General features: G+C 41.4%; 1 protein-coding gene across 1 annotated transcript in view; it reads right to left on the bottom strand.

Moving 5' to 3' along the window:
* The window catches only part of LRRC4C (leucine rich repeat containing 4C), a 1005802-nt gene extending 980810 nt beyond the window's left edge, over window positions 1-24992 (bottom strand). Inside the window, exon 1 of the mRNA XM_038765185.1 lies at window positions 24613-24992. The gene's annotated coding sequence lies outside the window, so the exon portion shown is untranslated. The remainder of the gene's footprint in view (window positions 1-24612) is intronic.
* Between the last annotated feature and the right edge of the window lie 1309 nt (window positions 24993-26301).

The following is a 26301-nucleotide window of genomic DNA, read 5'->3' on the forward strand; positions in this document are numbered from 1 at the left end:
GTGGCAATGCATTTGCTTCAAAAACTTGGATAACTGAACGGCATCTCTAGTGTCAGGGAAACCTGTCTTGTGCCACAGGTTTCCAAGCAGTACCATGAAAGGGAGCAGGTTTTGAAATTGGCCTTCAATATGTCCTTATATTCTTTCCTCTGGTTCCAGGACTCAACACTCCATAAAAGATCTTCTTGGGCAACTTTAGATTGGTCAGTTTGCTGCAACATCACAGGTGAGTTTTAGTCATCATCAGCTTGGTGTCTATGATTCCAAGTTGTTGCAGGATTTTGATGTTATTATTTGATGCCTTTTTTATGATATTCGTTATGTGTTTACTATGTGTCAAGCACTACTCTAAGCACTGGGGTAGATACAAGGTAATTAGGTTGGATATAGTCCCTGTCCCACATAGGGCGTGGCTTAGTGGAAAGAGCCCGGGCTTGGGAGTTGGAGGTCATGGCTTCTAATCCCACCTCTGCCACTTCTCTGCTGTGTGACTTGGGGCAAGTAACTTAACTTCTCTGAGCCTCAGTTACCTCATCCGTAAAATGGGAATTATGACTGCGAAACCCAGGTGGGACATCCTGATTAGCTTGTATCTGTGCTTAACAAATACCATCATTGTCATTATTATTATCATTATTATGATTATAGGGCTCACAGTCTAAATCGGGGAGAGGATTTAGACAGAAGAGGTAACTGAGGCAAAGAAAGTGAAGTGACTTGACCAGGACCACTCAGCAGACATGTGGCAGAGATGGAATTAGAACGCGGGTCCTCTGACTCCTGGGCCCGTGTTCTTTCCATAGGCCACACTTTGTTTCAAGAATGCACTCCACAGAGAGAAGTGCATCCTTACTTCCCATAGTAACACTGACAAAGAGTAGCTTTTAGTAGAGGCCACCTTTTCAGAGTTCTTCTGGGTCATCAGGAGATTAACTGGGAGATTTGACTCTCTTTCCAGTGAAGGGCAACCCAGTCCTCTCCAAACCTTTGCTCCTCTATCCGTCCGTGGCATTCTGTGGCAAATCCTACAATTATCATCAGTGAGTGTTCATTGGAACAATGGGACTTTATAATAATAATAATAATGGCATTTATTAAGCACTTACTATGTGCAAAGCACTGTTCTAAGCGCTGGGGAGGTTACAAGGTGATCAGGTTGTCCCACGGGGGGCTCACAGTCTTAATCCCCATTTTACAGATGAGGTAACTGAGGCCCAGAGAAGTTAAGTGACTTGCCCAAAGTCACACAGCTGACAATTGGCGGAGCCGGGATTTGAACCCATGACCTCTGACTCCAAAGCCCATGCTCTTTATCAGACCCAGCAACGTGGCTCAGTGGAAAGAGCTCGGGCTTTGGAGTCAGAGGTCATGGGTTCAAATCCCGGCTCTGCCAATTGTCAGCTGGGTGACTTTGAGCAAGTCACTTCACTTCTCTGGGCCTCAGTTACCTCATCTGTAAAATGGGGATTAAGACTGTGAGCCCCCCGTGGGACAACCTGATCACCTTGTAACCTCCCCAGTGCGTAGAACAGTGCTTTGCACATAGTAAGCACTTAGTAAATGCCATCATTATTATTGTTATTATTAATGAAAAAGGGTAGGGCAAGGGTGAAAGATCTACAGTCCAAAACCTACTATGGGATGTGTTCACAACAGGCCCATGGGGGCAATCCGTACTCAGAGGTGCAGATTCTAGCCAAAGGCAGTCGAGTCCTTGACCAAAACCCAAGTCTTCTGTGTTATATGTTTCCACCATCTAGCATTCTTAAAATGTAAAGGGCCCATTAACAAAATGTCTTTAGTTGCATTTACACCATTAAAATAGGATCTAAACCAACCATGAAATAAGTACATCCCCGTATCCCCAGGGCCTAAAATATATTAGAGGAGGCATAGCAAATCAGGTAGTGGGCCTAATGAAAACCATGGAGCCGAAAAGAAACGTAATGTTTTATTTGTCTCTGCTTTCCTTTCCTTTTTAATTTGATTTTCATGGTTTTCTCTGATTAGGAGAATTCTGTGTATTTCTTGTTTCGCAGGAAACTATTTGTGTTCTAATAATCTAAAGATATGAGGGATAATAGAGGGAGAGCTGGTTTTGGTGAATGTGGGTAGGGCCAAGTTAACATCAGCAAGGCTGAATTGGACATTAAGAGGAGCAGAAGCCAGGCGAAGTTCACAGTAAGACAAAGTAATGAATCTCAGACTATGCCCCAAAGGTCAGTTAATTGAGGCTCCATTGGACCAGAAAGAATATGCCCTGTCTAGCCAGTTGAGATACGGGTCTCATAACCATTAGCAGTGGCTCTCCAGAAGATCTACACTGCTGAGAGGGCCATGGAATGAGAGGTGAATTCGAACGAAACATGGTTATGAAAAAGGATAGGAGAAATGAATTTTAAACAGAAAAATAATAAAGTCTGACAGTGGGGTAAAAATCAAGCACATTGGAGTATGGAGATTCTGACCCAGAACTAAAAAAAAAAAAATCCCTGAGGAATGGTATGTCTCATTTGCATTCTCTGAGGTATCCTTCCTGTTCTCCGTGAGTGTGCTGTACCATGTACACTATCATCTATAAGGAATTAATATTTAACATGCAAACTTAAAGTCTCACAATCTGTTGGTTACATTTGCCTGGAAGCCACATTTCAAAGAAATTCTGCCAAGCCTCCCAAAAACACTCCAAGGAAGGGATTAGCAGAAAAAATGTCACTAGATTGTTTTTACCCTCCTGTGACCTCAAACTTGAAAAATGGGACCATTAAGGCAACGCAGGTGTCAAGTCGCTACACAAGGGACTTTTTGAAGAGAACTAGATGGTCTGTTTGGGACCTCACATGTTTCTCCTGACTACAAAGGAATGTTTCTTTCTTGCTGGAAATGTCTCCTTGGAGATGCATGTTTGAAAATCCCAACCACCAATCGATTAAGGGAAGGACTAAAACCCCACAGGGAAGGGGAAAGGAACACGAAAAGTTGGAAAAGTTGGGAAGTTATACTCCTGGGAATATTCAAGCCTTGGGAATAACTTGGCCTTTTCCCAAAACAGAGAGATATCAGGGCAGGGAGAAAGAATCCCCAGTTTATGACTTTTTGGTTTTATGCGACCCTGAAGTGGGAGACTGGAAGTATTTTCATCTTTTGAAAAATTGCCTGGTTACTTGTCCGTTCTATTTCTGCAGCTGTTCCCAGGCCCAGGACAGGTTATTTTATGCAAAGCTGATTGTCAGTCAGCCAGTTCTGAGATACTTTTGCTGCCCAGGAGACTGCAGTGACCACAGGCTGAAAGTACTGGGGTCCTCTAATAAGCTATGGAAAGAGATCACAAAGGAGGGAAGCAAAAATCCTGAGAGGGAAATGATTCTACGCCCCATCCTTACAGGTCTCTGCAGACATGTGAAGCTTATGTAATGGATCTGAGTCATATAGGACTTGGGGGTGGGGGAGTGGGAAGGAGGAAGGGAATGACACCACTGGAACCATTTATCTTTGCAATGAAATGACAGACACTGCATCTGCCAGATTATACCGCAGGTTGGAACTGCTGCTTTAAATATGATGGGTAAATATCTCTGGCTAGGGATTTTTGCAGAAAGTAGGACAGCCTTGAAGAACGGAGAAAAAAAAAATCAATGGTGTCAGGCCCAATCTAGCTCAGAGCCAATGTAATTTGAAAGGGTAATTAAATTTAATGTAATTTAAGTATATATATATATACTTATATATATATATATATATATATGATCAACTATACACACACACACACACACTGACACATATGAAAAGTACTCACAATTCTGTTATTGGATACCAATCATTCAATTGTATTTACTGAACTCTGTGTGCAAGCACTGTGCTAAGCACTTGGGAGTATAATACAACAGAGTTGGTAGACACATTCCCTGCCCACAATGAGCTCACAGTCTAGAAGGGGAGATATACATTTATATAAAGAAATTACAGATATGGACATAAGTGCTGTGGGAAGGGTGAGTAAAGGGAACAAATCAAGGCAATGCAGAAAAGAGTGGGAAAAGAGGAAATGAGGACTTAGTCAGGGAAGGTCTCTTGGAGGAGATGCGCCTTAAATAAGGCATTGAAGTTGGGGTGAGTGATTCTCTGTAGAATTAGTTTACAAAGATTTCTAATTAGAAATCTCTAATAGACTAATTCCTATTTATTTATTTTAAACATATGGTACCTTGAAGGAAAGTTTCAAAAAAAAAAAAGGAAACCTATTTTACCCCCTTTAAAACCAGGTCAGGAGGAATTCTGGTGTCACCAGCCATGGTGTGATGTCAGATGGATTAGCCTGGTCAGTGGAGTCAAAGGCTATCCTCCCTACTTCCTACTTTGCCTTTGTGTTGCTATGTTGCTTTGAGAAAGTCACCTTAACAACTGTGACCTTTACTGTGCAAGTCTGAAAATGAGGTTGATTTTACTTCCCACAAATGTTGGTAAGGCCCAGTTGTCAAATGGAATTTTGCAATGGTAGTACTTAAACCTCTCCTATGAGTCAATGCCTTATTGTGGCAGGAGAGTTTGCATATGCCAATGAAGCTCAGAGCTGTGCCATTCATTCATTCATTTATTCATTCATTCAATCGTATTTATTGAGTGCTTACTGTGTGCAGAGCACTGTACTAAGCGCTTGGGAAGTACAGCTTGGCAACTTATAGAGACGGTCCCTACCCAACAATGGGCTCACAGTCTAGAAGGGGGAGACAGACAGCAAAACATGTGGTCAGGTGTCAAGTCATCAGAATAAATAGAAGTAAAGCTAGATGCACATCACTGACAAAATAAATAGAATAGTAAATTTGCCATTGAGAGGTAGTCTCTTGTCAGGGTTACCCATAGTTGAAAAATCCAAGCCGAAGCATCGGACAAAGTCGATTCACCTGTGGTGGGCAGCAGTGGCATAGGAAAGAGTCAAAGGCAGATGATCAAGCATTCAAAATGTTTATCAAAGACAACCTTTGAGACGAGTTTTTGCTGTGCAGAAGAAGGTAATGGTAAACTACTTCCGCATTTTGTAACAAAAAACTCCATGGATACACATTCATTCATTCATTCAATCATATTTATTGAGCACTTACTGTGTGCAGAGCACTATACTAAGCGCTTAGAAAGTACAGTTCAGCAATAGGGACAATCCCTGCCCACATCGGGCTTACAGTCTAGAAGGGGGGAGAGAGACATCAAAACAAGTAAAGAGGCATCGATATAAACAGAATTATAGATATATACACTTCAAAACAAGTAAACAGGCATTAATATAAATAAATAGAATTATAGATATATACATATCTACATAAGTACTGTGGGGCAGGGATGGGAGGACTAGAGTAAAGGGAACGAGTCTAGGTGACATGGATGGGAGGAGGAGCTGAGAAAAAGGGGGATTTAGTCTGGGAAGGCCTCTTGGTGGAGGTGAGCCATCAGTAGGGCTTTGAAGGGGGGAAGAGTGATTGTTTGTGGGATTTGAGGAGGGAAGGTATTCCAGGCCAGAGATAGGATGTGGGCTAGGGGTTGACAGTGGGACAGGGACGAACGAGGCACAGTGAGAAAGTGAGAACCAGAGGACCAGATTGTGTGGGCTGAGATTTAGAAGGAGTGAAAGGAGGTGAAGTAAGAAAGGGCAAGGTGATGGAGAGCTTTGAAGCCAAAAGTGAGGAGTTTTTGTTTGATACAGAGGTTGATAAGCAACCACTGGAGATTTTTGAGGAAGGGGGTCACATGCCCTAAACGTTTCTGTAGCAAGATAATCTGGGCAGTAGAGTGAAGTATGGACTGAAGTGAGAAGAGACGGGAGGTTGGGAGGTCAGAAAGGAGGCTGATGCAGTAATCCAGTCGGGACAGGATGAGGCATTCTGCCAGTGTGGTTTGTCCACAGAGTCGCTATGAATTGGAAATGACTTGACGGCATTTGAAGAAGAATACTTTAACACAAGAGTGGGAAGGGTTTTATGGAAATGACAACCAGCTCTGAAAACAAAGCTGTAGAAAATTCAAATTTTCAATGGAATTCCTGCCACATGGTACTGCAGGAAGCAGGGCACTTGAGAGGCTTGCCTGTCTTTAAAAGAAAACACCAGGAAAAGAGTATCTATCAACGATGCTGTTACTCTTTTGTTCATAAAATTAACTCAGTCATCAGTAGTGGTTATTCTCAGAGGGCCCATGTGGCTATCATTTGGGCCATAGCTCATGGTAGCAATCCTGAAAACCTAATCTTCTTTGATGCTGCAGCCTTGTTGTTTACTCTTTTGGTCACCCTTTCGCTAATTAGCAGAACACGACAATTTGAAATGGGCCTCTGAGTCATTAGTTCTATTTAACCAGGCCTTTTAGCATTACTAAGAAAAAGACCAGTCAGAAGGCAAGCCACAGATGTTGTGGGTGCCTGCTTTTACCAACAACCATAATATTTCTCCTTTAAAAGCTAGACATAATTTCTCCAAAGTCACCTGATATTATTTTTTAATATTTATACTCCTCCATGAATGCACATGGCACTGCTCAGTAAATAATACTGTGACATACCAATAAAGTCCTTTCCCAAAAGAGCTTGTAGCTAAAGAAAGAAACTCAACTCCAAAATGCAGCATAAGTACAAATGTAATGTAATGATGGGGAGGAAGCAAAGTGAAGAGGTGCCTCTGGGGCACATACAGCAGCATGCCACCTGGGACACCTCTTTGGAAATGCACAGGGAGGGTTGGTTGAAGCAAGAAATAGGAGTATCTGAGCACTAGAGTGATGATGATGATGATGATTATTATTATTATTATTAATCCTATTTACCAAGCACTTACTGTGTGCAAAGCACTGTACTAAGTGCTTGGGAAGGTACAATAATAATAATAATGGCATTTATTAAGCACTTACTATGTGCAAAGCACTGTTCTAAGCACTAGGAAGGTTACAAGGTGATCAGGTTGTCCCAAAGGGGGCTCACAGTCTTAATCCCCATTTTACAGATGAGGTAACTGAGGCCCAGAGAAGTTAAGTGACTTGCCCAAAGTCAGCCAGCTGACAATTGGCGGAGCTGGAATTTGAACCCATGACCTCTGACTCCAAAGCCCGGGCTCTTTCCACTGAGCCACACTGCTTCTCTATACAATACAGTACAACAATACAATACAACATCAGACACATTCCCTGCCCACAAGCTAGTGATCCAGGGCTGGTGTTTGAGAAGAAAAATCAATAAATCGTACTTATTAAGCACTTACTTTGGGCAGAACACTCTACTAAGCTCTTGGGACAGTACAATTGCCCAGCAGGGTTCAAATCCTGGCTCTGCTACTTGTCTGCTGTGTGACTCTGGGCAAGTCACTTAATTTCTTTGTGCCTTAGTTACCTCATCTGAAGCCTAGGGATTAAGTCTGTGAGAACCCTGTGGGATGTGGACTGTTTAACATGCTTAGCTTGTATCTACCCCAGCTTTTAGTACAGTGCCTGGCACATTGAGCTTAATTTTTTTTTAAGAAGCTTACAGTCTACAGGGTGAAGAACAGAGAAGAGTAAGCTACCTTTTTGTTACGCTCCTTGTCTCCTCTTCCTCTCTCTCTCAACTGTCACATTTCATTCCAAACACAGTCATGGAGAAGGAGGTAAAGAGGTTGGGCAGAGGCTTGGAGAAAAGACACCCACTCTTCTGAAACCTCATTATGACTTTTTTTAAGGACAGTGCACTTCTCCGTGTTGGTATTTAAGAACATTTTGGACAATATGGAGGGAGTCAGGGGTTCTCTGTACAGAATGGAAAGCCAGGGAAAACCCACCCTTCCAAAAGTAGATCAGGGGAGGAGGAGAAAGTTCAGTATAGAAGGATATGATAGAAAGAGTTATGCTTACCTAGTATTTTCAAAGAGAACACATTTGAAGTAAATATAGTTCAAAAGGTAAGTTCAGTATCAAGCAGTAAGCAGATGTGGTCAGCCCAGTGTGGAGAAAAATGACCTAAGCGCTGACACAGTAGCTAGACTGGGAAATGGAAATGAAGTGAAGGACAGAGCTGGCACTACATCAAACGAAGTAGAAAGTCGGTAAGTATTGTGTGGGTAATAACAGAGAAGCACGAATACATTTTGCAAGCAACATTTTTCAAGAGCATGTGTTCAAGGAGACAAATGGAAGGGTCAAATATGAAAAAAAGAGGAGGAATATGGCAGACTTTGCAGTGGTGAAAATGGATGAAAATCAGATGTGAGGAAGGAATGGAGCAATTGAAAAGAACCCAGGTGACTGACCAGTCATGTCTAGGAAAAAGGAAACACTTCATATTCATACAAAAAATAGGAAAACCACTCTGTCATGAATAGTTAGGCTATAGTGTAGTCTCACAAGATCAATTGTAACTATGACCAAATCTACATAGATGTTAGCAATATATTATAGAACATAGCACATAGGTTAGATGGTTCTTGGAAACACCTGGGTAAATGTCAGGCATCTCTGATGAACCAGTCAATATTTGAGCTAAAAGCTAAAGGGCAGTGGAGGCACAAGAAAGGTAAGGGGCAAGCAACAAGGGAGAAACCTGGTGAAATGGGCAAGGAGAGAGGCAGCCAGTCATCCAATGAGCTAAAGACAGCTGGAGCAAAAAGCCCAAACGGGAGAGTTCTGAGGAGGCCAGAAGAACATCGTCCTCATTTTCAAGGGTCTCTTCCCACAACTCCTAGCTCTGGAAAAGAAATGACCGAAAAGAGCCCAGGCCAGGGTGCTTTCCCTGGCCGTCTTACTAGGGCCCATCACGGATATTGCAATTCCCTCCCAAATTCTCCCCTTCACCACTGACACGGTTCGGAGACTGATAATAGTAAAATGTGCATTGAACCAGCAGTAAATTTAATACAAGATTCTGAATACTGCACATACCAGTAAGAGCATGGAAGGACACTCTGCTAATCTCCTTGTGGCCTTAACCTGTATACAATTAACCTATGAAAAGTACAATGTGGCCTTACAGAAAGAAAGCAGCAATATCACCTTATAGAGAGCTCTAGGTAGCAGTGTGGCTTAGGTATCTCCCTACACCAGACCATTCTTCACTCTATTGCCCAGATCATGTTTCTACAGAAACTTTCAGGTCTTCACCCCCCTCCAAAAAAACTCCAGTGGTTGCCCATCCTCCTCCATATCAAACAAAAACTCCTCACCATTGGCTTTAAAGCACTCCATCACCTTGTCCCCTTTTACTTCATCTCGCTTCTCTCCTTCTACAACCCAGCCCGCATACTTCGCTCCTCCAGTGCTAACCTTCTCACTGATCTCACCTGTCTCGCCTCTGACCCCTAGCCCACATCCTGCCTCTGGCCTGGAATGCCCTCCATCCTCAAATCTGACAATTACTCTCCCAGGCTTCAAACCCTTATTGAAGGCACATCTCCTCCAGGACGCCTTCCCAGACTAAGCCCCACTTTTCCTCATCTCCCACTCCCTTCTGTGTTGCCCTGACTTGCTCCCTTTGCTCTTCCCCCCTCCCAGCCCCAAAGCACTTCTGTAAAAATTTGTAACTTTATTTGTATTGATACTCAGTTCTTAGAACAGTGCTCTGCACATAGTAAGCACTTAATAAATGCCATTTTTTTTATTATTATTATTATCTGTCTCACCCCTCCTAGACTGCAAGCTCATTGTGGGCAGGAAAGGTCACTGTTTATTCTTGTATTATACTTTCTCTAGTATTTAGTACAGTGCTCTGCAAACAGTTAGTGCTCATTAACTATGATTGAATGAATAAATGAATGGGAAATATCACTGGCCTGGGAATCAGAGAGTGTGGGTTCTAATTGTTTTCCTTGTAGGCTGCCAATCCCATGTGGGCAGGGAAAGCATCTCCCACTCTTTTATATTATACTCTCAAGTGCTTAACACAGTGTTTTGCACACTAATTTCTCAATACATACCACTGACTGATTTGCTTGGTGTGTGACAAGGTAATTCACTGAACTCATCTGTAAAATGGGAATTAAAGATCTGTTTTCCCTCTTAGACTCTAAGCCTCATGTGAGACAGGGACTGTGTCCAACCTGATTATCTTGTATGTGCCTCAGCACTTGCTACAGTGCTTGGAACCAAGCACTGTATTATTATCATCATTATTATTATTATTACCATCATCCTCAAGTAAAGATAGAGAGGACCCTACCTGTAAAGATACTGAACAAATGGGGAGGGAAGGAAAGTGACAGAAGTAGAGACTGTAAGTTCCCTCTAAAACTATAAGCTCACTGTGGGCAGGAAACTTGTTTATCAACTCTGTTATACTGTATTCTCCCAAGCTCTTTCTACAGTGCTTTGTACACAGTAAGTACTCAATAAATGCTACCGATTGACTGAAGAACTGAAAGAGCTTTCACCTACAGCTCAAAACCCTAATGAATAATGAAACTAATCTACCATCAATGATAAAATTAAGTCACCATAGAATCACCATTTGCCCCCACAAAGCTGGGACAGCTCTCAAGTTATTTTAGCAAGATAAACAAATCTTTTGGAATTGGAATTGTCCCAAACTTGTCAAACTGTCTCATCCCAATCTCCACCTTCACACCCTCTCTCAAAATGCTCAGTTTCTCATGTCTGGGCTGGAAACCTCATAGTACTTTCTCCAACTTTCTGACATTTGTAGTATGGGAGACTTTTCTGCTCTACATTACTTCTCTCCCAAGGTCTGAAGTGTCCCACGAGGAGGGAAGATCACCCAAGACCCAATGTTTAGGAGCTCTGACTCCAAAATATAACTCACTTTGTAATAAACCTCTAATTATAAGCTTTGTTCTTTCTCAAAAATATGAACATCAAAGAAATTGAATTGTATGATTTGCTTGTAGGTCTTCAACATAAAGCCTCTGGAGAACCTCAAATGGCTCTTTTTCCCAGAGCTCCAACAATCCTACAGCCCCTGACCCTGACAACAGCATTCAAATTAAAAATGTCTTTCACAGATGTGATCTATTTAACCAAGACACTTCTGTCATTTCTGCAATTTTCCTTATGAAAAATCTGTCTTCATTTTCATACGTGTTAGGAAAGGGTTAAAACTTGGCATGCTATGGAACAGATGAAATTTTAACTCATTGCCTCTGAGCACCAACATTTTAAATGTTCTACTGTTTCTCACATTATTTAGTAAGCCTGGTTCACCAGAGATCCACAGCTGGTGAACGTTTATCTGGCTACATAGATATGATCTAAACATTTTCTCCTCTTCTTTGACAATGGACAACTAGGTACACACATACATAGTCATTTTGTAAAACTCCTGATTTTTGTACTCCATGCAGACTAGATGAACAGGTGAAGATTTCAGAGCAAAAAATGCAAAATTTGAAATCCATTCCATGTATCCCTCCCTTTGTGTCTTATACCTGGTTACTCCTCTTTACTTTGATGTGGGGCTCAGACACCAATCCAAGGAGCTGCTTATAATAATAATAGTGACATTTGTTAAGTGTTTACTATGTGGCAAATGTTGGGATAGATACAAGAAAATAAGGTAAGATACAATTCCTGTTCCACATGGGGTTCACAGCTTAAGTATGAGGGAGAAGAGGTAGTGAATCCCATTTTTTATAGGTCAGGGGGCTGAGGCTCAGAAAAGTTAAATGACTTCCCTGAAGTCACACAGCAGGCAGGTGGCAGAGCTGGGATTGGAAACCAAGTCCACTGACTGTCAGGCCCACGCGCTTTCCACAAGGCCGTGTTAGATACACCATGACCTCGTCCTTCTTTCTTCAGGTTAGAAACACAGAGGGAATCCTGAGGACCTGGATTCAATTGGATCCATCCCAAAGGATAGTTCCCTCAGAAAATATACCGATAAACTGTACACATCCTGCTGAATTTTCCAAGCATTACCCCAAGGACAATAATAATAATGATAAAAAATAGTAATAATGATAGTAATGATGGCATTTGTTAAGCGCTTACTATGTGCCAAGCACTGTTCTAAGCACTGAGGTAGATACTGGGTAATCAGGCTGTCCCATGTAGGGCTCACAGACATAACCCCCATTTTACAGATGAGGTAACTGAGGCACAGAGAAGTCAAATGACTTAATCAAAGTCACACAGTTGATCAGTGGTGGGGCCAGGATTAGAACCCATGACCTCTGTCTTCCAAGCCTGTGCTCTTTCCACTATGCCACGCTAAACGACAGCAGTAGAACTTGTTAAGCATTGCACTAAGTGCTGGAATAGATAAAGACTAACCAGGTAGGGTAAAGTCCCTGTCCCAAATGGTGCTTATAGTGCAAGTGGGAGGCACTGGGATTGAATCTCCATTTTACAGATGAGGTAACTGAGGCACAGAGAAGTTAAGCATCTTGCCCAAGGTCCCACAGCAGACAGGTGGTTAGAACCCAGCTCCTCTGACTCCCTGACTCTCTTCCACTGTGACACCCTGCTTCTAGAGGGCATCTTATTTTTTTAACTGCCCAAGACTTTCCCATACCTTAGTATGAATTATCCTTTACAATTTAGTTTATTGTTCAATCTAAATTTCCCTAAGCATTTCAATAAATAGCATCAGTGATGATGACGATGATGACTCCTGCCTCTGTGTTAAAATAATTATCTTTTATCTCCCACACCGCTACCTTGACCACAGCTCCACTTCCTAAACCTTCATTAACTTCTACCTCATTCTTACAAATTCTGGTCATTTTTCCACTAAGCTTTCTCCAATTTCCAGTGCATACTGGGGCAGATTGCATTCTTATTATCTTCATCACTGAACTCTCACGGAAGTGTGGCTTTCTTCCAGGGACAGGGTCTCCCCTGCAGCCATCTTTCAAGGATGTGTCTTTGTTTTTCCTCACTTCACCCTCTAGCAGTTCAAGAGGAGTTGGCTTTCTCCTTTCTCTCTGAAATGCCAGTTTCAAGTGTTTATTCCTTCCACCTCATTAACTTCTTATGTATTTGGATCCCACACCATCTATTTATTTTACCCTCTGCAACTTTAGTTTACAATTTCTTCTATCCTTCTGGTCCCAACTAATCTGTCAATGGTATTTATTGAGTGCTTACAGTGTGCAGAACAATGTACTAAGCACTTGAGAGTAGGTAGACACAATCACAAAGAATGGGCCTGAGAGTCAGAGGACCTCAGTTCAACCTGATTATCTTGTTTCGAATCCAGCACTCAGTGCCTGGTACATAGTAAGCACTTACCAAATACCATTTTAAAAAAAATCCCAGCCCTTGATAGCTTACCATCAAGAGAAGCAGCATGGCTTAGTGGATAGAGCACCGGCCTAGGAATCAGAAATAACTGCGTTCTAATCCCAGCTCCGCCACATATCTGCTGTGTGACCTCGGGCAAGTCACTTCACTTCTCTGGGCCTCAGTTACCTCATCTATAAAATGGGGATCAAGAAATTGAGCCCCTTATTCCCATTCCCATAGGGACAGTGTCCAACCTGATTAACTTGTATCTACCCCACCATTTGTAACAGTGCTTGGCACAGAATAAGTGCTTAACAAGTAGCATAATTATTATTATCATTATTATTAGCGGGGGGTGGGGACAGACTAAAATAAACTATAGACAAAGCAACAAAGTACGAGATATGTAGCATGTGTAGTGATGGTAGGGTGAGTATCAAATGCATAGAGGGTACAGAATTAATAGGTGAAGCAGAAGAGAAAAATTAGTGAGACTCAGGTGGGGCAGAAAAGGTTATTCAAGGAAGGCGTCGATCTGATCCCTGATTAATTTAAGTTCCGCTTTACCATTTTTCCCCTCTCCCTTTAAACATCCATCCTCATCTTGAAGTGATTTCAGCATTCACCTGGAAAATCACTCTTGCATCACCACTCTGGATGATTTTATCCTTCTTCCTTACTGCCAAGTAAAAGCCACCAGCCTCCAAACACGGATCAACCCTCCACTCATTTCCACTATTTTTGTGCAGTTATCCGGTAACTATGCACAGAAATTCAGGCACTATAATCTCAGCCTTCCCTTCAACACAATCATGACAACTAAGTACTAGCAGGAGGTTCCTTCTCAACATCTACACTCATTGCCCACAAACCACAAATATTCCTTTAGCCTACAAAGTTCTCTGATTTTGAACCTCCCTCCTTCATGACTTACACTTTCCCAAGAGTTTTTCACTGAAAGATTGAGATCATCAGGAGTGATGTTCCTTTAACTGCATCTGGTCTCATAACAAATTGTCCTTTGATTAAGAGCTGTATCTCCTCAAGCAATCAATTGTATTTACTGAGTGCTTATTGTATGCAGAGCACTGTATTAAGTGCTTAGGAAAGTCAGTCAACCACATTTATTGAGCACTTACTGTGGCAAGAAAACTGTCCTAAGCGCTTGGGAGAGTACAATACAACAATAAGCAGATACATTCCCTGTCCACTACTAGCTATAACAGACATTCTCTGCCTCCTCCGCCTCCAGATACTCACTCCTCTGCCTGTCTTGCCTTACCTTCAAATAACTTATCTTCACCAGTTCCTTCTCTCCCTCGCCCTTTACCTCCTTCTCTTCTCCCTCCTTCTTCTCTGCCTTTCTCCTTCCCCTCTCCCTCCTCCTTCTTTCCTACCTTTCTTTCCATTTTGCCTCTTTCCTCTCTCCTCCTCTGACCTCATCAGTAAAAATGTTCACCCAAGGTCTGATTTATCTCTAGTCTCTTGCACTGTGAAATCTTGACCCAGTCCTACCTGTTTCTTCTCTCATCACTGAGTTCTCTTCCCTTCAGAGTCTTCCCTTATTGCATTCAAACACACAAAGAAATGCCCAAGTTATAAATTATTGCTGGCTCCCACCTGTCCTTCACCTGCTCTCCCATTTCCCTGTAGCCATTGCTGTGGTATTTGATAAACCAGTATAATTATAACATTTGCAAAGCTCTATGTGCCAGACACTGGGGTGGACACAAGTGAATTAGGTTGGACAGAGTCCATGTCCCTCATGGGGCTATTTTGTTAAACACTTACTCTGTGCCAAGCACTGTACTATGTGCTGGGATAGATACAAATTAATTTGGTTGGACACAGTCCTTTTTACACATGGTGCTCATGTTCTTAATCCCCATTTTACAGATGAGGTAACTGAGGCACAGAGAAGTAAAGTGATTTGCCCAAAAAAATACCGCAAACAAGTGGGACTGTCTCTAATATGTTGCCGAGACGGTAACTACCAAGCGCTTCCCAAGCCCTTACTACAGTGCTCTGCACACAGTAAGCGCTCAATAAATATGATTGAATAAATGAATGAATAAATGAATGAATGAATGAATTGCTGGAGCCAGAATTATAACCCAGGTCCTTCTGACTCGTGGGTCCGTGCTCTGTTCACTAGGCCACTCTGCTTCTCATTCATCTGGCCTATTCCTATTTTCCTTCCTTGATCTCCTCAAGTTTGGCTTCCGTTTTACAAAGCTACTGAAACTAACCTTATGAATACACCAATTTTTTCCTCCTGGCCAAATCCAAGGGTCCGGACTCCATCCTAATCCATACTCATCTTGACTTTGCTTCAGGATTTTATTTAGTCTAAGCACTCTCTGTTTTTGGTAAACCCTTTAGCCCTGGTAGTCAAGAAACTGAGAATCTTGCTTCTCCACTTACCTTTCACTAATCCCTCACAAGTTCCCCCTCCTCTCTTGCCCCATCATTGTTAATGTTCACTGAAATATTACCTTTGATCCAGGACTTAATTTGTGCTGGTGATTACTGTGAGCACTTGTGGCATAGCCCTACCACCTAAAGGCTCAGAACAAGATGGAGATATTAATAAATCAATCATATTTACTGAGTGCTTACCGTGCACACAGAACACTATTGTAAATGCTTGGGAGAGTACAATAATAGAGTTGGTGACATGTTCCCTGCCCACAAGGAGCACACAGTCTAGAGGAGGATCTCACAACTGAGAGGAAGATCTTACTGTGCTGAGGCGTATGTCTCCCAGGGCAGACATTATATCTCCTCACACTTTTGATCTCCAAATCCTGTCCTTCCAGCAAGCTGTTCCAGCTCTGCTATGAGGAGATGGCAATGGGAATGTGCTATTTCATTTAATTATGGTATTTGTTAAGTGCTTCCTATGTGCCAAGCCCTCCACTAAGCACTGTGGCAGATATGAGAGAAGCTAGAATGAGGCTGACAGAGCTTGGCCTCTATTTTCAGGACCAGGTTTGAGCTGCCTTAACGCTTTACCTTTTTCCCCTTCATACACTGCCTCAGGGTGTTCTTTTTCTTTGTTTCCTCGGTTAAATACAGTTTCCTCACCCCACCGCTTCTCTAGTTTTACTCAGCCCTCACAATCTTTTATGAATGCCCTATCATGCCCCATTTAAAATGGTTATCATTTTTTTCCCTAGGGTCTTCTACTCTTTGTCATGTTTATATTAATAAAGTCACCATCATAACCCTAGAAGTTTCCCAGAGTCCAAAGCCTGGGGTAACCATGAATGCCGGTCTTTCACCCCTACTTATCATCCTCAGCAAGCCCACCTGGACTCCCATTTGTCTTGGTCTCAACATGCTGCTCAGTGATTTAAAAGTCACAACTAATGAAAAATAATAGAACCTGACCAAAATTATGTTTTATAAACATAAATCGAAGTCTCTTGCCTGTTCCTTTTGATCCCCTAAAGACAACAGGAACCACTAGATCATTGTGTTTTGCTCTGCCTAAGCATGACTACATCTCTGTCATCTAGCAGGGCCTTGAAACAGGTCATAAACTGCATCTCGGCAACCACATTTCTTATAACATCCGACAAAATTCATGGCATATGGCCCAACTCCATTGAGTTTCTCATCCTATTAGAATTCATATGGGAAATGGACCATGATGCAGAACCAATGAACACCATCATCAACAAGCTATGTAATCCTTTTGTCTAGGACCCGTGCAACCCAGCTCTACTACCGATTCCTGCTCGTATTTGGTCTCTAATTTTCTATGCTCTCCCAACTTCAAAATAAGCTGTACACTGCAAGAGAGGTTCTCACTTCATTTGCAGCTATGCTAATATTAACCCACGAAAGCTAACCCTTCAGGGACTCCTTAAGGGTCAAACACAAACTCCTTATTGATGAGTCCAAGCCCCTCCCTAGCAGATCCCCACACTCTGCTCTCATCCTGTATGTATGAGAAGCAGCGTAGCTTAGTGGAAAGAGCATGAGTTTGGGAGTCAGAGGACGTGGGTTCTAATCCCTGCTCTGACACTTGTCTGCGGTGTGACCTTAGGCAAGCCACTTATCTTCTCTGTGCCTCAGTTACCTCATCTGTAAAATGGGGATTAAGTCTGTGAGCCCCACGTGGGACAACCCAATTACCTTGTAACTTCCAGCTTAGAACAGTGCTTGGAACATAGTAAGTGCTTAACAAATACCATCATCATCACCATCATTCACCAGCCTATGATCTCCAGTCCAGTTAGGATTCTCTTATTTGCAGACTTTCAACCAATCCCTTTTCCCTAGCTGTCCCCTATGCCTTTGCCTCCTGTCTCCTGACTGTGTGACCACCAACCACTTCTTTTCCCCCTTTATCTGGTTCCTTTTTTTATCATATTTGTTAAGCACTTACTGTATGCCAGGCATACAGTATTAGGTGCTGGGGTAGATACAAGATAATCAGGTTGGACACAGTCCCTGCCTCACAGGGAGCTCACAATCTTAATCCCCATTTTACAGATGAGGTAACTGAGGCAAAGAGAAGTGAATGACTTGCCCAAGGTCACACAGAAGACATGAGGTAGAGACCAGATTGGAACCCAGGTTCCCCTAACTTCCTGGCCCATAATCCATCCACCAGGCCACACTCATCAGAGCCCACCCATTCTCCAAACCACCAAAACAATCCACTATCCACTCCTTCCTGTCTGGTCCATACTGTCCACTCTGGTCCTTATATAGATATATAACGATACTGTATACCGATATTCATGCTGATATTTAGCTCATCTGCCTGAACTCTGCTACTAAAATAAATGTTACTCACTGGCAGTGGTTATGTCTGATCATTGAAGAGAACTCATGACACTGAGTTCAAACTATACGACTTGCAACCCTTAAATACTTTTTTAATGGTATTTGTTAAGCACTTAAGCACTCTTAACCATGAGAAACAGCATGGCCTAGCGGAAACAGCACAGGTTTGGGAGTCAGAGCACATGAGTTCTAATCCTGGCTTCGCCACTTGTCTGCTGAATAACCTTGGGCAAGTCACTTAATTTCTCCATGCCTTAGTTACCTCAACTGTAAAATGGGGATTAAGACTGTGAACCCCATGTGGAACAACCTGATTAACTGGTATCTACCCCAGCACTTAGAACAAGTGCTTGGCATGTGGTAAGTGCTTAACAAATACCATAATGATAAGAATAGTAATCATTATTATTATTATTATTATGTCAGGCACTGTACTAAGTGCTGCGATAGATAATCGGATTGGACACAGTCCTTGTCCCACATAGGGCTCACAGTCTTAATTTCCCATTTTGCAAAAGAAGTAACTGAGGCACAGAGAAGTTAAGTGACTTGCCCAAGGTCACACAGCAGACAAGTGGCGAAGCCAGGATTCAAACCCACATCCTTCTGACTCCCATGCCTGTGCTGTACTCACTAAGCCATACTGTTTCCATCAACACTTGATGATGATGTAAGCTCGCATAGGCAGGGAACGTGTCTACCAACTCCATTGTACTGTACTTTTCCAAGCACTTAGTAGAGTGTTCACCATGTGGTAAGCACTAAGTACTATTGATTGATGATGGCGTTCATTGGTTCTGCAGCATAGTCCATTTCCAGTATGAATTCTAATTGGATGAGAAACTCAATGGAGTTGGTCCATGTGCCATGAATTTGATCAGATGTTATAAGAAATGTGGTTACTGAGATGCAAAATCTGACTTGCCACTCTGCCCTGCTTGCTGACACAGACATAGTCATGTTTAGGCAGAGCAAAACACAATGATCTAGTGGTTCCTGTTGTCTTTAGGGAATCAAAGAGGACAGGCAAGAGACTTTGATTTATGTTTATGAAATATAACTTTGCTCAGGTTTTATTACTTATAACTAGTTGTGACTTTCAAATCATTGACCAGCTTCCAAAATGGTGGGGGCAAGTCCTGTGACTTTATAATGCTTATCCCATCCATCTTGAATTCTCCAAGGCATTGCAGCATCGTGACCATTAATATCTGTTCAACTGCATAGTGTGCAGTTTCATGGCTGAAATGCCTACGGTTCCAAAGAGCTAACTGACCCTCACACATTCTGGTCAAATGCACCAGATACGGTACAGCAAACTAAGGCACGTAGGGCCTTGTCCAAGGTCATACGATGAGCGAATGAGGAACCTAGACAGACATCCAAGATCCCCTCACATTTTCAATTGCCTTTTCTTCCTCAACATCAGCACTACATTCACTTCAAAAATATTTTGAAACATAAGCAGGTCAAACCCATTAGCCTTATGTAACCATAACAACCGATCAAGAACTCCATGTCTGAGGAGGTGGTTGTCATTCTGAAATCCTTCATGAAATTCTTATATTTGCTATGTAATTCAGATTAAGGGAAGGTTTTTTATTAATATCACTAATCATTTTACTGACTCTCCTTTCCAAGGCTCCTCTGGCTTCAGCCAAGAATCCTGGGGAAATGATGAAGGGAAAGTAGCCCCCATTCACCCCCAGTCTCCTCCACAGTTTCCTCCTGTATTTGAAATTGAAGTTGACATTTCCCCACTTCAAACAGGAAACTTCTGCCTGGGGAGCATGCCAACCTGTTTCCTTCCAAGCATTGCTTTATAAACTATCAGTCAATCAACAGTATTTATTGAGTGCTATGTGCAGAGTCCTGTACTAGGCGCTGGGAGGGTACAATAAAACAGAATTAGTAGACACAATCCCTGCCCATAACAAGTTTACATTCTAAAGGACTGTAACCATATTGAGGAACTGCTTCAGGGTGATAGAGGAGTGGTGATTTGCTGACAGTAAAGTTAATGGCCACCAAGTGGGATTCAATGATATTCAGTGATGTTACAGTAATGAATAATGGTGAATAATTCCACCTGGAATTTCTCACCCCTTTGTTCTGAGGTGCTTAAAAGCACTGCATATATGATCTCATGTATCCTCATTTATGAGCTACAAAGGAGCAAATAATAAAGTATCTCCATTTTATAGATGGGGAAACAAGTACAGAAACACAAGTAATTTACTCAAAAGAAAAAAAATCATTCTGATTTTGTGGCTGACTAGAAACTAGAAATTGGTTGTCTAGAGCAAGGTCCTCTGATTAAATAGGAATGCTTCTCCTTTCAAGAGGCATGATTCCTTTTGAAAAAAACAAAAACAAAAAACATTAACTCTAGGGCAAAATACATATGAGTCTGTGTGTGTGTATATATATATATATATATATATATATATATATATTTCTGAATGTTCTCTTTATTTGCTGAGATTCCCAACAGTCTTTCTTGTGCCATGAAAAGTAAAATTACGAGTCGTACAAAACAGCCCAGGAATAAGGCTCTCTGTTTAAACTTGAAGAGCACAGGAAACTCTCAGGAAAAATCAGTGCAAGTGTTTTCTCCAAAGTCTTATAATCATCCTAAAGAAACCAGTAGACAGTCCAGAATTCATTCCAGTTTCCATTTATCTCTCTCCTGAGTTGCCTAAAGAGAGAAGTCTCACTGGAAAGAGGTCAGCTATCACAAGATAGCTTTATTGAGATAGTCAGTTCCTGTTATACCCAGCAACTGACCAATTCTCTGGACAAACAGTTTTGTAATCTCCTCTCTTGCCTAGATTATTATATGGAAGTCTTGGTTATGAAAAACTCTAAACCCTGCCCCTATCAATCACTCCTAATGGAAAAAAAAATATGTATTCCCTCTTTTCATTAGGGGAAACATTTTGTCAGATTTCTCTATTCATTTCTATACTGCCCAACACTGCTGCATGAAAGTGACCAGAGATTTCTGGAACTCAGTTCCCCAGAGCAATAGAACCATATGGCTCACCTATAAACGGGTCTGTTACCCACCAGTCATTAAAAGCAGAGCATGCCAATTTACCAGGGCCCTAGCAGGCAAAGGAATGAGGCTGATCCAGATTATCATTAGCCCAATTCTTAATTATCCCTCAATACAGCAAGCTTTTATGAAGGCAATACAAATCACAGTACTCTTGCTAAATGCCAACATTCACTATAACAGACACCTGGGAGATAAAGGAGCACCCAACATTTTGAGTATGGATTTAATCAGCGCCAAAAGGCTTTTACTTAGACCACTTCCAATTCCCCTTTAGCTCACTCTGTAAGTCACATAAATATTTTGAGCGGTTAATTTTGAGTTTCAAAAAAGTGGAAACAATGGATGTAAATTTATCATTAGAGAATATCTACTGTTGCCCCAAGAAAGTGTTTTCTTTTAAGTGACTAATGTACCTGATTTATTTCAGTGGCAGTTTCAGTACCAGCACTTAAGAGCAGCATACAGGTCTGGTACTGGTGATCACTTAACAATCAAAACTGCAGGTTCTGTCAGCTCTGGCCTGCTTTGCATCTCATGGTCCTGGCTCTTGTGGACCTCAGCTCTAAGCTTCAGCTCAGCTGTGATTCTTCCTGTTTCCCTTCACCAAGTCCCTATGCTTAGTTTCCAGCTGCCAGCCCAGGTTGTTTCAGAGGGAAAGAACTATTCATGTGTAAAGTACCCAGGGTCTTAAAAACATAGAAGCATGTGCTGGAGCATCACTGTGGCTGGTTGGCTGACTTGAACAGTAAAAGGGAGAAAGGTTGAGCAACTGACTGGAACTAAAGAGTGCAGTAATTTGAATTTCCTTGATCTGTCTCCTATCCCTAAAGTAACATTTTGCTAATTCATTCTATGAAACTGTTGCCTGTGTTCCTTCAGGAGAACTTCCCAGGCCTGTAACTCTTAGCCTTCTCTTTCTTAGTTTGGACCTTTGGCCCCAACGCTGATTGGGACCCTCTGAAAGGATTATGAGTGATTTCTTAATGCGGAGTTAGGCAACCCACCTAATTATCAAGGGAATCTTTGGATAGGCATGATTAGAAAATAGCCCATGGTTACATAGCTCTTGAGAAAATCATTTGAAATGGCTTATGTTTGTTTTTTCAATGTTTTAGGTTATATATTCTATGTTCCAAAAACACCACTAACCTTTATATTTCACTGGACCCACCTGGTATAAAAAAGTCTGACTTTGCTTGAACCTTTGCTTCCATCATTAGCTTGTGTTTTAATACAAGCAATAAAAAAGTGCTAGAAACAGCTAAATGATCTGTCCCCCAAAATGACTGAACCCCGAATAACCAAAAATGCATTCTGTTGAGATATTCAATTTTTGGAGGTGGTAAAGACCATTAAGTCCACGTAATTGACTTCAAATGAGAACTGTAAGCTTAAATCCAGTAAGTACAGATGGGACAAAATTAATAGAGAGGTAGGGGAAAGGGTGAACAACTGACAACTAAAATTATCCACTCATTAAATAGTTGATAATTTTCAAACATCGGAGTCACTTTCAAATGTTTTCTTTCATACCAACAGGTTTTGTTTCATGAAAGCTTTCCAGTAAAGCTGTCTTTATCTGCATGAAAATGATCAATACTAGGGGAGTGAAGGTTAGCAAGAAATTGACAAGATGTTGTTTATTGTTTCTCCATTCTTACTTCAAGCAGTTCCATACTGAATAAGTTTAGTTCTTAAACAGGAGGGTTGATACCATTTCATCTCTCCCAGTGCCCATTTCTCTCTTACCACCTTCTTTGGTCCCCAGAATGACAAACTTTTAATTTCTAATTTGCATGTTTAGCATCCCTTTAGGCCCATTGAACCACAGAACATGTTTTCCCTGTGGTCCCCAAAGGAAAAATAAAACTTTTTTTTTTTTTTTGCATTTTCAAGGCAATCATAGTAACCTTCTCCCCAAGCCAATTTAAACATTTCCACCTTGTTTAAAGAGAGAGCAACTGGAATCTATGATCTATAGATGTAAAAGCTGGGATCAGAGAGAGGGAGGCAGAGAGGTGGGGGATGGAGAAAACCATATCATAAATTATACTGTGACAGGAGACAGATTTCCCTGCCCTATTCCTACACAGTATGCTGTCCGCAGTAAATATCGCTTACAGAAAATGAAGAGGAAAACCTCCCCAAACAGCTTTGCTCTTTTAATCCTTCCTGAATTTCTATTTTGTGAGAACATCAACTGGAGAGACTGAAGGTAGAAGGAAATGATATGAGGAGATTTAATGGCAGCACTTGGTTATTAAGTTTTCAATGCCATGTATTGAAGTGTCCCATTTCAAAAAATTCCTTTTTATCAAATCTTATAATATTGACACACATCAAATATCATTCTCTCATAATATGTGGACACATATTCATATACCCAGTCTGTGTATACCCAAAGAAAAATACCTGTAAACATACACACACATATATATATATATACACACACATGTATAAACATATATGTATATATATTTTCCATCTATCCTGCATTAACCCATCTATCCTATCTATCCATCTACTGTAACAATATGCCTACAATAACTTTGGGTTGCTAGCTGTGTATATCCAATATACAGCACGTCTTTCAAAATTAGCCATTCAAATGCATATGCTAAGGAAGAGTAAATCTCTGGTGCTTCTACTTGGGTTCTAAGCATTTCAGCAATATATTTTCAGGCAATTTCTCACTTCATGGGGGAACGGAAAGTGCCACAAATGCAGCGACAAAAATATTCTCAAGCACGAGAACTCTGGTGCTATCCCAGTGAAATGGTATTTTGCTTTAATTAAATAACTTCACAATGTAAATGGCTGATACAGCTTTTGAAAATCACTCATGGAATAAAAGAACAGGGGAGGTAGTTAGGTGAGCTGTTTACCTATATCACCTGGATTCCAGATGCCACTTTCAGAGCCAAGAGACAATTAAAAGCCATTTATAATGATACTTCTTTGACTCAAGTCTGTTTCAAAATGAGGTAAGCATTAATCTTCAATCATTGGAAACTGAATGCAGAAAGGTAAATGAGATGTGATAGCAAAGTAAATGAAAAAGAGAAGTGCAAAACACTAAACAATTTCTGCTCTGCTCTCATTTGCTCCAATTAAGAACAGCGGGAGCAGCTTTCTATACTGCATACGTTCACTGCACTCCAAAACAGCCTGACTGCACAGGAAAAAATATGAGCGATGAAAATATAAAGTATACTAGCAAGTTATCATCAGGGTTGTGCTCTTTTTCAATGCCTCTTGCTTTTCTTCTTTTGCCCCTAACTCAGCTGCTTTGTGGCAGGTCTTTTCCTGAAGTCTTTCAAAAAAGGGGGCTGAATAAGATCGTGTCCAGATCTGATTTGATTTGTGGGCATGCATTTGCTCTGCAAATAAACAACAGGAAAAAAACCCAAAGGGAAAACAAACGGCAATCATCTCTTTGCCTGAAACAACCCCCGCAAAATCACACCGAGTGCCAATAATGAACTCTAGCCTAATAAATATTACTGCATATGTGTATCCAAAAAGAAACAAACAGTAAAGTACAATTGATACAAGAAAACATGACTTACCTTCCTCATTGGTCCTCTTTAAACTTCACCAAGGAAAATTAAAATTCCTCCAGCTATTATGTCTCTCCTCTTTTTTTTTTCTTTTTAAGTCACAAAGGAGAAAATCAATTAGTTTTCAAAGGTTCCATTTATCTGATCTTCCAGCACCAACAAAACGTGCCCAGGAGACTACGCCAAAAAGTAAGCCAAAAACTCATCAAAGGCGGATTGCGAAAAAAGGGGGTGGGGGGAAGGGGAGCAAAGCTGAGGGACCAGAACGTGAGCTTCGGTGGCTTGGGTAATTTTTCACGCTGTAGAAATCTCCCACTGTACGATATACCTGCTGCGGCTCGCTCACACACATACACACAAACACACACTCACACACACACACACACACACACACACACACAGAAACCACCGTAGTGAAAACTGTCAGTAGTAGCCTCCAATAGCTGCTGTGCGCTGCAGATGGTATGTCTCACTATTACCTACCCAGATGGGTGGAGAATCAAAAGAACATCAAAACCAGAGGGTCCCTCGGAACTAGGTGGATTCCGGATCACTCTCTCCCGGCCAGATTAATCACGACAGGAGCGGGTCGGTCACAAGCGGTATCTCCTTCCAGGGTGCATGGGATTATGGCAAGGTTATTAATCTTGCTTTGCTGCATCCCCCCACCCGCTACATTGAGCAGCCTGCATTGAGATGATTGCCAGCGCTGTCTCTGTCCCTGTTCGACTGCATTTTGCTCAGCCCTCTGTTGCTGCAAGTGAAACACAGAGGAGGGAAGAATACTAATAAGGTGGTTAGCTACAGTTTCTTCAAGGCATTCTACATACAGTCGTGTGTGTGTGTTTCTATGTGAGGGTTTTTGTGAGGAATGCTCTGAATTCACCTACTGTTAGATACGAGTGTTTCATTCAACCTGAGAAAGCTGTATTAATCTGCATCATTACCATCCAAGAATACTGTAGCTAACAATTCTATTTCACTTGGTATAAAGGAATGCCCTAAAGGGTTTGGGTTCCTGGAATCACAAACTGGCATTGAGAGGGGAAAAATTTTCAGAGAGGCAAGTTAGCTTTCTAAATAGACTCTAACGACACCAAGCCACAGTTTTAACATGCTCCTGCCCTAGCTGTTAAGTGGAAGCACAGAGCAATCTCAGAAAACGGCCCCACTCTATAAATCTTGAAACTGTCAAGTATCCAAACTTGAATGATGAATAGATGAACCAAATGGATTTCTAAGTTATATGAAGTTACTTCTGTGCATCTGGCTCATCTACTAGCCCACTTATATATAAATATGTCTTTTATTCATATTTTAATATGGGTGTCTTGATATAGCTATAAATATGCCATAACATAGTCAATCTATTTAAATATCCTGTGTGCAGGATTTGTTGACAATCCCTAGTGGTGAAAATTGTCCAATTATAGAATTCAGGGGTGTGAAATGAGTTTGGGGTGCTGTGTACAAGCTAAACATTGAAATGGTATGCCAGAAATGTGCTACCTGAGTTATAGTAGTCATTTTGGAATTCTAAATTTTGAGTTTTGAGTACTGAATGGACATTTCACATTCTCACCAGGAGCCTCAACATAGAATAAGACTAACACTCCTTTTTATTGGTCTCCTGGAAAATGAAATTGGTCACAGTTTAGTCAAGGATACTTACTGAATTCCTCCGGTTAAATTTAACAG

The sequence above is a fragment of the Tachyglossus aculeatus genome, chromosome 22 (assembly GCF_015852505.1).
Source record: "Tachyglossus aculeatus isolate mTacAcu1 chromosome 22, mTacAcu1.pri, whole genome shotgun sequence".
Classification (NCBI taxonomy): domain Eukaryota; kingdom Metazoa; phylum Chordata; class Mammalia; order Monotremata; family Tachyglossidae; genus Tachyglossus; species Tachyglossus aculeatus.